This window comes from Mytilus californianus, unplaced genomic scaffold (assembly GCF_021869535.1).
Source record: "Mytilus californianus isolate M0D057914Y unplaced genomic scaffold, xbMytCali1.0.p SCAF_4, whole genome shotgun sequence".
Lineage (NCBI taxonomy): Eukaryota > Metazoa > Mollusca > Bivalvia > Mytilida > Mytilidae > Mytilus > Mytilus californianus.
The window spans coordinates 123,199,626-123,212,458 of record NW_026262690.1 but is presented as its reverse complement, the minus strand read 5'-3'; the positions used below and the strand labels follow the sequence as shown (position 1 = coordinate 123,212,458).

The following is a 12,833-nucleotide window of genomic DNA, read 5'->3' as shown; positions in this document are numbered from 1 at the left end:
ACATTAAATGATAACAATAAATAAAAGTAATGTATGTTTTACTTGATCACGTGCATTTCAAACCACACAAATGTTTTGAATGACAAGTTTAAATATTGTGACGAAATGTCGGTTCCCTGAAATGGAACTTGTTTCCCCTAAAATTGTGTAATGACGTCGTTTCAATCGTACCGATAAATGACCTTTGTTATTATATATTTCTGGTATAAGTGTGTTTAAACATTGTTAACTCTAAAACTTTTATTATCCTTGCCTTTGTTTTTGCATTGGAGCACATCTTAACTGTTTAACGTTTTACCAATGTTGGTAATAACCAGTTCCGGTTTCGGTAATTTAGGTATTTCCTAAATGGTAAACCAAATCAGGAAATTGGTTTACTGAAGTATAAATACGGCTGATAATTCAAATAAGTTTCAGCACGTAAATCTCGCTAATTCCAAGCGATTGTAATAGAAGTATAGATACCAGTTACCAGACCAAGTAGTAACAAGGGACGATATATTACAATGTCCGAGGAGACTAGGTCCGTATGTTAAATGTTAATTTCTTTACGGTTTACACTTAGAAAATAACTTCGTAAGTTAAACTTTATAACGAATCATTTGATATCGAGTTTTACCATTTGCCGATTTCGTAACTATAATTAGTAAACTTTCTGAGTATATTTTCCTGCTATCCATTTTCTTAAATTCGCAACAAAAAGGTTAATGAAATGTTTATTTATTAAATTGAACACTTTTAAGTTATTTGAATTATATATGTATTGTTGATATTTAATGCATATTAAAGTTGTATCAGTTGATTTTATTTAACGAGTCTGTTATTCATTCGAACATCGATACGGAGAGTTACCATACAAAACCATAATTGTGTACGGGCCGAAAACTTATGCCCTTATCTACCCTTTATATCCAAGGTATTACCCAACCAGAAGAACCAACCGCACCGGGGTGTATACGGAATTCTAGAGTACCACGCAACCAAAGGAAGAGTTACTGGATGTAAACTTTATTCCCTATTTATGACTGATATTACAAAAAAAAAACATATTCTTATAGCATTAAACGAAGGCTCGACCGCTCGGTTTTCGTTACAGCTACCATACAAGGGTGTATACAGAATTCCAGAGTACCATGCCACCAAGGAAAGAGTGACTGGATGTAAACTTTATTCCCTATTTATGACTGATATTACAAAAACATATTCTTATAGCATTACACTAAGGCACGACCGCTCGGTTTTCGTTACAATGTTGCATAACTTATGGATAACATAACAAGATCGATTTGAAATTCGGGGTTATTATAATTCCCTCCTATATATATTTCTGGTAAAATACTTCTACAAATCTTATACCGACTAAGGATATCTATATTCCGGTTGTAAATATTTTATTTATAGAAATAGTGATGATATAGATAGGATATTTCTAATTTGATATAAAACTTTTTATAGAACTATCGTAGTCAATATTAATGTAAACCATTACATAAACTTTATGTGATTATTAGAATTTCATTGAAGTAGAATTATGCTAGTACAACATGTTAAGATGTGGTATTCCATAAAATTTTATCTCGCCAGAAAGTGATTTGTAGAAACGATGACAATTGTTCATTTTAAAGAGAAACACACATTATACGTCAGGGGGATTAAGAATATTCATTACATGTAAGGGGATACAAGGTGTCCCTCTCCGGATGAAACATGGAGTCATGCAGTCTGAAATTAGACTTTTCAAATATAACATGTATAAGGAATTCTCTAAATAATGAAATCATTGCGAATATTTGTACTTACAGAGATTTTAAGTTGGTAAGATTTTCGAAAGTGTCTTTCCTGATAAATGTCAGATTGTTTGATCTCAAACTTCTGAAAAATGTGTACAACACTAAGTTATCATAACCGAAGTATTTATATACGCTTATCTTTATGCATGAAAGTATACTACATATACACAATAACAATTAACAAAATAAATGTCAGATGCTAAGTATAATGGGCAAAAAGGAAAGTTCACTGTAAAAAACATTTTTTATATTTCGCTACACAAATAAGTTCATCAGGCGCGTGCAGCCATCCAGGTAAAAAATCGGAGGCTGTAAAGAAATTTTTGCAGCTTAATGTACATGTCTTTAATATATTTGTGCAGCTTATTGTACATTGCGATTCTTAAATCAAAACAAATAATTGAGTTAGTTAGATAGTATGAAGTTCAGGATTTATTCCTTTGGTTTTGAATACAACTGTTTTTTATCTCTCTCATTCAGTCCATCAGGTTCAAAAGTACGTAGCTGTTGCATCCAGAATATGTCTCTCTGTTTTCTATTTTGGGTGTCCCAATTTTAATTTAACTCTATTACTGGAAAGGTGATATTTTCAAAAGTATGTCTTGTGAAAGAATGAATGTACATAAAGCTGCAAAAATTTCTTTACAACCTCCGATTTTTTACCTGGATGGCTGCACGCGCCTGATGAAGCTAATTTGTTTACCGAAATATTTCGTGAATATATAAAATATAACAACTATTTTTATAACACTCAGTAGTGTGTTAAATTTTCATTCTTAGGCATTTATATAATTTAATTCAGTAACTGCATCAGTTTATTTACAAACTGATCCACGCCTAGATAGATTGAATGTTGATTGTTGCTATTTTTAGACACTATATACATATATATATATATATATAATTCGTCTAAACAACAGCTCAACAATGTTTGATCTGTAAATTTGCGGAAGCAAATTTTTTGTTCTTCCCTGGCTAAGATTCAAACTCTACTACTGAGATATCGTGGCACCAAATCGCCATGCACTATGCCCGACGCGCTAGGCCAATCGACCACCTAGGCTCTATAATTATAAAGCTTTCGGTGGATGGGTGTTACCTTTCCTCGTCAGTTCTTATCTAGCGTCGTGAAACAGTACATGAAATATAAGGCATGGAGATTGAATGAAGATAAACAGATAAAACCTGACGAGGCGATTTGGTGCCACGATATCTCAGAGTTCGAATCCCGGCCAGGGAAGAACAAAAAATTTGCTTCCGCAAATTTACAGATCTAACATTATTGGGCTGTTGTTTAGACGAATTATATATACAGAATGTATTTTCAGCATTGTATCACCATCACTGCTGGTGATCCGATGGATAAAATCTGTTGTAGAGTCGTCACTGGTTCAGACATACTTGTAATATAGTTATTTCTGTGACTGCATCTTACATTAATTTGTAAGATCCTCTACGATAGATAATTCAACTGACCTGTAATATTCCATCTCCATGCCTTTTATATCATGTACTGTGTTACGATGCTAGATAAAAACTGACGAGGAAAGGTAACACCCGGCCAACGAAAGCTTGATTTTTGACGAGCCTGGGTGGTCGAGTGGTTTAGCGCACCGGGCCTAGTGCAAGGCGATTCGGTGCCACGATATCTCAGTAGCATGAGTTCGAATCCCGGACAGGGAAGAACAAAAATTTGCGGAATACAAATCTAGCATTGTTGGGCTGTTATTTAGACGAATTATATATACAGAATGTGTTTTCAGCCTTGTATCACCATCACTGGTTATCCGATGGATAAAATCTGTCGTAGAGTTGGCACTGGTTCAGACGTACTTATTATATACATGTATTTATACACAAGTCTAAATTGAAAACAACGTTCAAACCTATGATTGCGTTGGATAAAACTGCAATTTTTATACGTGTGCATGCCAAACCAATTTCTTGGTAGAGGGGTCTAAATACAACACAAACAACATTTTCCAAAAGACCAAAAACGTGAAAAAGTATATTTTAACAAAACGCATTTGACTAGCAGGTCGAACAACGGATGTTCTTAAACACTGCTGACTGCCATTGGCGATTTCCAAATAAACGGATCACCTGATGTAACAAAATGGATCTATATATATATGTTGTATACAAGTTATCATTTTGTACATAATTTGTATTTTGACTTTGTACAAATTATAATTTGTACAAAAAGTGCCTGTACAAATTACAATTTGTACATAATAAGGCTTAATTTCAGTTATAACTCGTAGAATAATTTATTATATGGATATTGTGATAAAAAAGTGTTGATACCCACTATAAAAAATTTGCAATGCTATTTTTAAAGTCATACTGATTCATTTATATTGCCTTGAGGTTATAAATTGAACTCCTGTTCACTGGTCTTTCACATGGTCATTAACAAAAGTAAAAGTTAAGGTGTTAACAAAAATGCCTAGTATTGTTGATCAACAGGATAAATTTTATCAATAAGTTCAGCAATTTGCTGAGAATAACACATGTAAGCACAACCATCTTTATACTAGGGACAAATTGAATGAGTTAATTTCTAAAGTTAAAAATGCAAGAGAGGCATTGAAGAAAAGTGACCAAGACAGACATTTGCTAGAGAAATATGATGTTGAAAAGCTCATCATTGTATTGTTTTATATGACAAATATAGAAGAGAGTCTGAAATCGAATGTAAACAAAAATCTATCCCAAATCCTGGAATTTTGATTGATTGATTGATTGTTGGTTGCTTACCGTCCAGTGGCAAATATTTCGTGCATGTTCATGACGATGTATCAAATTGATCATACTATGCATTATTGCATACAGAAGATTGCAGTCACTATGGCACATCAACCTAAAATCGTAACTCTATATGATCACAGTAAATAAGGGTGTACAAGTATTATTTAAAGAACTTTAGGTCACAAAACAGACGACCATATGAGCTTAACTATTTCACAGATTTTCTTATATTTATAATATTTGAACAAGCATATCGCTGTTAGGGCTCTTAACATAATTATCTTTATAACAAAATACCAGTTTAGATTTGTGCCATACTCAAAATGGTTTAATTCTTACTTTCAGATGACACCATACTTTACTACTTATCCTTTGAGGATATGTATGATATTTTATAAACAGCACACGTTGGGGTCGGTCATGGATGTCTCCATAAAACTAACAAAGAACTCAAAAAAACATTTTGCTAACATTAGCCGGGAAGCAATACGCATATTTCATGTATTTACAACCAACTGTGAACAATGTATCTTGAAACGAAAACGTACTGACATATCAAAACTTGTTATTAAACCTATAATTTCTGCTGACTTCAACTGTAGAGGGCAGGTTGACCTTGTAGATCATCAATCTGTCCCCGACCATGAATTTAAATGGATAATGCACTATCAAGATCATCTTACCAAATTTAGCGTGCTTAGAGATCTGAAATCTAAGAGAGCTGCTGAAGTTGCTTATGAATACCTTGACATTTTTCTTCTCTTTGGTGCACGTCATATCCTCAAAAGCGATAATGGGACGGAGTTCACTGCACATATAATCACTGAACTGAAATCGTTATGGTCAGAATTAGTAATAGTTCATGGGCGACCAAGACATCCCCAACGTCAAGGGTCAAGAGCAAATGCAGACATTTTAAGAAATGCTCATAAAAAATTGAGAATGGAAATGGGGAATGTGTCAAAGAGACAACAACCCGACCAAAGAGCAGACAACAGCCGAAGGCCACCAATGGGTCTTCAATGCAGCGAGAAACTCCCGCACCCGGAGGCGTCTTTCATAGCATGGATGAATGAAAATGACACACAACAGTGGTCTGAACGTTTGTGCTTCGTGCAATATCAGAAAAATAGATCATATCACAGAGTATATGATCAATCGCCTTACCATGCTCTGTTTGGTTCTGACCAAAGATAGGTTTATATTCATCTTCTTTGCCCAAGGAACTTTTGCCAAATCTAAAATCCGAGGAAAATTTGGAAAAAGTGTTCAAAGAGTTTCAGAGGAGAACAGTGAAATTGAGATTGATGGTACGGATGAAATCACAGATGCTGAATCGGTAAAATCAGAAAGAGAACCTAACGATTCTGTGACTGATAGTGAAACTGGATCAACTAGTACAATTTTTTAAGTGAAGAGCATTGTATATTATTGTATAGTATTGAAAATAGAGTTATCCGTGTGTTTCATATTGATTCATAATTAAAATTGAAATTATTTTTATCATTTGATCTGAAACTTATTCTATGTAAAATATTGTACAAGTTATAAGTGAAATTAAGCCTTATTATGTACAAATTATAATTTGTACAAAGTCAAAATACACAAATTATAATTTGTACAAAGTCAAAATACAAATTATAATTTGTACAACATGATAGCTTGTACACAACTTGGGTCGTCAATTTACCGAACGCTTTTATTACGTTCGCGATTATGGGCCTATCTAGTCTTTTGTTATAATAATTGTTTTCAATAAAATTATTATTCTTTATATATAATTATATAACTTATTATCTTTCTAATGCAATTGAATAAACGCTTGCAACTTGTTTAATGTTGATCGGTTAATTTTGTTATCATCTGAAAACAGATTTTGACTGTACAGCAGATTTTTAAAAAAATTCGATTAAAATGTAAAAAAAAACACTCGTCTACTTATTAAAACATAGTGGAGTGCAAATGGATATGTATCTACCGCCTTTTTTAGTAGATATTGAAATAAGTCAAATGTATCGTATTTTACTGGATTGATTTTACCTGTTGCCAAACGCACTTATATTTTTCACAATATATTCTAGAAACATCCTTAGAGTGTTTTTGTATTTTTAACACATGTTTGTTATCATAATAAAATCTGCAGTGTATACACATGGGTCGTCAATTTGCCGAAAGCTTTGATTGTACAAAGGGCGATGATGTTTACGTTCGCGATTATGGGACTATCTAGTCTTTAGTTATAATAATTGTTTTCAATAAAATTATTATTAAACTCTGTCAAACGAACAGGGTCACCAATGGTTAAACTATTTGACGACGTAACTCCAGAAAGTCGTAATTATTGATTACAGTAAACATATTCTGCAACTGATTGACATTTAAATCTTGTTTTCATTTGCGTCTGGTTAAAAGCTATAACAATATATACATACAGAAGGTTAAGCGATGGTAGGTCTTGAAATGTTCCTTGCTGTATTGTTGTTAATTGATTTATTTGGATTGATCTGAAAAAATATACAGAAAACTAAAGTATGAGCAACACAAACAACATAAGCAGTTCATTAATGGTCAATACATATGCATTAATTATTAGTATCTGTAAACAGGTCATCATACTTATCTTGTCACAATAATTTAGTTATTATAAATTCTTACAACGTAACAATGTACATGATGTATACAAACTTCCTTTCTATATTTTCCACAATAAAAACCAGCTAATAATTACACTGTATGTTAATAGAATATTTTGATATTTCACAATAAACTAAATGCCTAACGCTTTAAATCGTATATGTCTTTGGCATATTGTTTTTAATTCTAAAAAAACACAATGAAATGAGATAAAAGGAGTCTTTTCGAAAAAAAATATGTTCACTCTGAGTCAGACACATTGGAACGCAATTACAGAAATTAGAATATCACTACTTCATATACGTAATTTTTTGTCATGTTCAAACGAACAAGAACTATGTATATGCACAACGCTACTTAAGTTCCGAAATCTAATACAACCTAAGACGATATACATGTACTCTTTCATTCTTGAGATACGAAGACACATTTGTGTTTTATCTTGAAAATGACCAAGTCATCTTGTTAAAGATACATTTATGTGCCGTGATAAGTATTCAAACACAACATAATAACTGAGGTTTAAACAGTTCTCTACCAAGTTTCGAACATTTATTGCTCAGAAAACGAATATGTACCTCAACCAAGAGATGACATACTAAAATATTTCTCCTACATGCACACATTTATGTTTGCCAATTTATCAGTTAAAGGCGTCATGGACCATTTAATAAATATTTTCAAAGTAAACGAAATGTTGTCATTAAACATTTCAGTGTTGTAATGACATTTATTTACAAAATTATGTTAATCTTTTCAAAGTAGAAAATCTTGCCAACAATTTTTTATCGGAAAATGCTACATTATGATTGCAACATTATATATAGTGGCAATTGTTATTTATTACATACTGGTAGTTAAAAACTGCGGTTAATAGTTTTTATTTTAAGGTGTAGAATGGAAGTCTTCTTTCTTATATGAGTTTAGTTAATTGCTGATATTATCTAAACAAAAACACCAAGGAACTATAATTGTCTCAATAATTAGTGTTCTTTTCCAATGTTCATGTTTGTTATTCAATTACAGTAAGTAATTCCCTTTTTGAAAAACATTTGAAAAAAAAAAACATATCTCTTATTTTTAGAAAACAAAAAGAACATGTTATCTCTATCGCACTTTTTTATAGAAATATATTTAAAGTTTATACGTTCTGTTCATATATGTTTGTTACCATTATGAAATCTGCAGTGTAACCATTTGGTTAATCGATGTCAATTTGCAGAACTCATTAATCATTTGAAATGCGACTACTTAAAAATTTGCAACTATCAAATCGTTTCGTAGAGTTATCATTTAAAAAAAAGATTATTAGTAAATCCAGTCAATTCAAACCGAACAGGTTCACAAATGGTCACACTATTCGACGACAGAAAATTAATTTACATTTTTTCCTCAATTGCTTTTTTATAAATATAGATTCTTACATTGATACCAGTTGATTATCGGATTTATCCAATCGAGATAGTTAAATTATCAATTTTAAAGTCCGAGCCTCGGCAAGGACTTTAAAATTGATAATTTAACTATCGAGATTGGATAAATCCGATAATCCACGAGTAACTATGTAAGAATCTGTTTCTCTAATGATTAAAAAATAAAATTTTAATTTTTTGTTAAACGAAAATCCCCTTCAAGTCCCTTCCACATTTCACAAAGTTTTCAATTTCATTAACACCTGTTAGCATATTTTGATTCATTCAGTTAGCTGATTAAGGTTATGACCCTTAAACTCATCCAATCATCTTCTGAGATCACCGGCAACCACACGTTGATTAAATTTTTTTATACAATGAGTGCTGAAAGGTATAAATTGTCAAAGAATTAGAGAAAATATTGTAACTATGTATACATACAGGCGGCCTAGTGCTGGTAGGTCTTGAAATGATCCTTGCTGTATTGTAGTTATTTGATTGCTGTATAAATACCTGAAACAAAACAATGATGATTTTTATGATAATTAACAGGATATGTTTAACCTTCCGAAGCACCTGATACTACCCCCAGTTTTGATGGGGTTCATGTTGCTAAGTCTTTGGTTTTTTATGTTATGTTTTGTGTACTGTATTTGTCTGTTTGTCTTTTTCTTTATTAACCATGGCGTTGTCAATTTATTTTCGAATTAGGAGTTTGAATGTCCCGTTGGTATCCTTCGCCTCTCTTTTACATTGAAAATTTTTTTTTTATCACCATAGATAGATGTTGATTCATAAAATTTTGATAAATATCATATAGGGATTTAGACGCAGGTCGATTAACATCTTTCCGTATAGGCAACAGTAGTTTACAAATTTTCAACCAAGTGGCAATGACAGATTGTTTTCTAAAAATTTACTTAATCACTATAATTTTTCCAACATATGTACATATCAGCATTAAATATGATAAAAAATACCAAGAGATAACATAGTTAACAGACAATTCTACGGCTGGAATTGACAAGTTTAAATAAATAAATCTTTGTCACCAATGGTCAACGGCAGAACTTTAAAATATCGTAATCATTGATAATAGTAAAATATACTCTGCCACAGATGAACTATAAATTTTGTTATCATTTGCTTCTTGATAAACTATTGTAACAATGTACACATACAGTTCGTATAGAGCTGGTAGGTCTTGAAATACTCCTTGCTGTATTGTAGTTATTTGATTTTTGTGCAAATGCCTGAAACAAAATAATTGTTATCTTAAATATATTTTACACTAAAGATATTGTTTACTATCATTGATAAATAGAGACCTCTAAAATATTGGTGTTACCCTGATGCCAGTCAAAAAACCAAATTGAGTGTAGGCATGTATATATGATATATAAACATATGTAAATATAAGCGTTTCTGGTTTTTTATCATTGACAAGTTAGCTAAATATTTGTTTATAGTTGACTTTGATTGAAGAATTTGTGTAAGTGTATACATTTCAAATTATTCTCGGCAATCCCTGAGGTGTCTATCAAAGTCCTTATATGTATGTCGTTTGAGTTATAAAAACCTAAAGGAAACATGTCTAACCAGTGCAGTAGGAAGTAAAATCATATAAATACTGAACTCCGAGGAAAATTCAAAAAGGAAAGTCTCTAATCAAATGTCAAAATCAAAAGCTCAAACACATCAATCGAATGGATCCATTCAATTGTCACTAGGTCATTCACTCACTTACGAATGCATGAATCTTGACACAGTCCTTTCCGTCAACATCTAAAGTGTGCTGTTTAGAATTATGAGTTATAATCCGGTTGCCGTCATTATCAATTCATTCACTCAATCACATTTAAGTTACCGCGGATAACTTACTAATAAAGCAAAAATTCCGAAATTAATTTACCAGATGCATAATTTTATGTAGAAAATATGAATTGTTATTAGAATATCTAATGATTTAATATTTTCTATAGTGAAGATTCATTCCAATCAAACGGATCATACCATGCAAAAGTGTAGATTATTGATTCCCGTTCACTGTGTGGTTGCATAATGAATAATGGAAAAGATGTCAAATGCTTCTTGCCTATTTACTGTTTATATTCAATCATCGACATTTTTCTGATAGAAGTAAGTATAGAGCCTAGGTGGTTGAGTGGTCTAGCGCGTTGGGGGTAGTGCAAGGCGATTTGGTGTCACGATATCTCAGTAGCATGAGTTCGAATCCCAGCGAGGAAAGAACAAAACAATTTGGGAAAGCAAATTTACAGGCAAATTTACAGATCTAACATTGTTGGGCTGATGTTTAGACGAGTTGTATATACAGAATGTTCACAGCCATGTATCATCATCACTGCTGGTAATCCAATGGACAAATCTGTTGTAGAGTTGTCACTGGTTCGGACGTACTTATAAATATAATTATTCCTGTGACTGTATCTTGCATTAATTTGTAGGATCCTTTACAATAGATATTTCAGCTGATCTGTAACAATTCCATTTTCATGCCTTTTATACTGTATTGCGACGCTAGATCAAAACTGACGAAGAAAGGTAACATCCTGCCAGCGAAAGCTTTATTATTGACGCCTAGGTGGTCGTGTGGTCTAGCGCGTCGGTTACAGTGCAGGCAATTTGGTGTCACGATATCTCAGTAGCATGAGTTCAAATCCCGGTGAGGGAAGAACAAAAAATTAGCAAGAGCAAATTTACAGATCTAACATTGTTGGTCGGATGTTTAGACGAGTTGTGTACATATATATATATATATATATATATATATATATATATATATTAGTTGATTTTAGTCTCTGATGCATGATTTTTTATTATTAATTGTTTTGGCTTTTACCTAGCTGTCAGTAACTGCGAGTACTCTCAAATTGTACTTTCTTGTTTATTTGACCTGTTGATACTAATTGTATTGCTTTTTTGTTATTTAATGTTATTCAGGGTTATATCTGGTCTGTGTAACAGCTTTGATAAGTGTTTGGTATAACTTTAAATTTTCACTTCGTACTATGAACATCAAAATTATTTATTTCGTAAAAATATTTCCTTTCTCTATTGGTACTGTACACGTATACCTAACAACAAAATTATTTTCATTTACCTGTGTTTAAAGTTTTTGCAAATGGCTGATATTTTTGTTCGAGCTTATTGTTTTTCTTAAATTGTTTAACATTTCTTACCGATATAACATGTTACTTTTATTATTCTTCCCTTAGTTGATTTATTTTGTATTTACATTGTGTCATAGGTCTTTGTTCAGTGTAAGTTCAATGGTGTTAGTATGTCCTTTGATTGAGTTAAGCTATTTCAGTTGATATTTTATACCGTGTCTTTCTACGTTGTTATGTTACACTAATGTTTCAGAAAAAGGGTGAAGGTTTGGTACCATTAAAACGTTTGAACCCGCTGCATTTGTTTGCACTTGTCCTAAGTCAGAAATCTGATGTTCAGTAGTTGTCGTTTGTTGATGTGGTTCATAAGTGTTTCTCGTTTCTCGTTTTTTATATAGATTAGACCGTTGGTTTTCCCGTTTGAATGATTTTACACTAGTAATTTTTTGGGGCCCTTTATAGCTTACTGTTCGGTGTGAGCCAAAGCTTCGTGTTAAAGACCGTACTGTGACCTATAATTGTTTACTTTTATAAATTTTGACTATGATGGAGAGTTGTCTCATTGGCACTCATACCACATCTTCTTATATCTATATATATATTAATTAATAAAAGATAATAACGATTTCAATTCATCACTTTTACTAGCACTTTCACTGCAAGCTGCAAGCTGTGAAAGCGCTAGTAAAAGTGATGAATTGAAACCGTTATTATCTTTTATTTATTTTCGTATATGTTACCAGCATACGGGTTCTACTTAACTTTTCTTTATGAAATATATATATATATATATATATATATATATATATACAAGTCTAAATTGAAAACAATGTTCAAACCTATGATTGCGTTGGATAAAAACCGCAATTTTTATACGTGTGCATGCAAAACATATTTCTTGATAGAATCTAAATACAGCACAAACAACATTTTACAAAAGACAAAAAAAGTAAAAAAGTATATTTCAACAGAACGCATTTGACTAACAGGTCGAAAATGTTCTTAAACCCTGCTGACTGCTATTAGCGATTGCCAAATAAACGGATCACAAGATGTTACAAAATAGATCTTTTAAAATCTATAAATTTAATACCAAACAGAAAACAATAAACTTG

At 31.9% G+C, this 12,833-nt stretch overlaps 2 protein-coding genes across 2 annotated transcripts in view; one reads left to right on the top strand and one right to left on the bottom strand.

Annotated features, from left to right (window-relative positions):
* LOC127739304 (uncharacterized) overlaps positions 1-12,833 on the top strand; it is a 338,236-nt gene that overhangs the window by 58,340 nt on the left and 267,063 nt on the right. The gene's annotated exons all lie outside the window — the stretch shown is intronic.
* LOC127739303 (uncharacterized) overlaps positions 1-12,833 on the bottom strand; it is a 65,676-nt gene that overhangs the window by 20,888 nt on the left and 31,955 nt on the right. The window contains exons 4-7 of the mRNA XM_052250976.1: positions 9,769-9,840; positions 9,029-9,100; positions 6,974-7,045; positions 1,801-1,872 (exon numbers count right to left, since the gene is read on the bottom strand). The gene's annotated coding sequence lies outside the window, so the exon portion shown is untranslated. The remainder of the gene's footprint in view (positions 1-1,800; positions 1,873-6,973; positions 7,046-9,028; positions 9,101-9,768; positions 9,841-12,833) is intronic.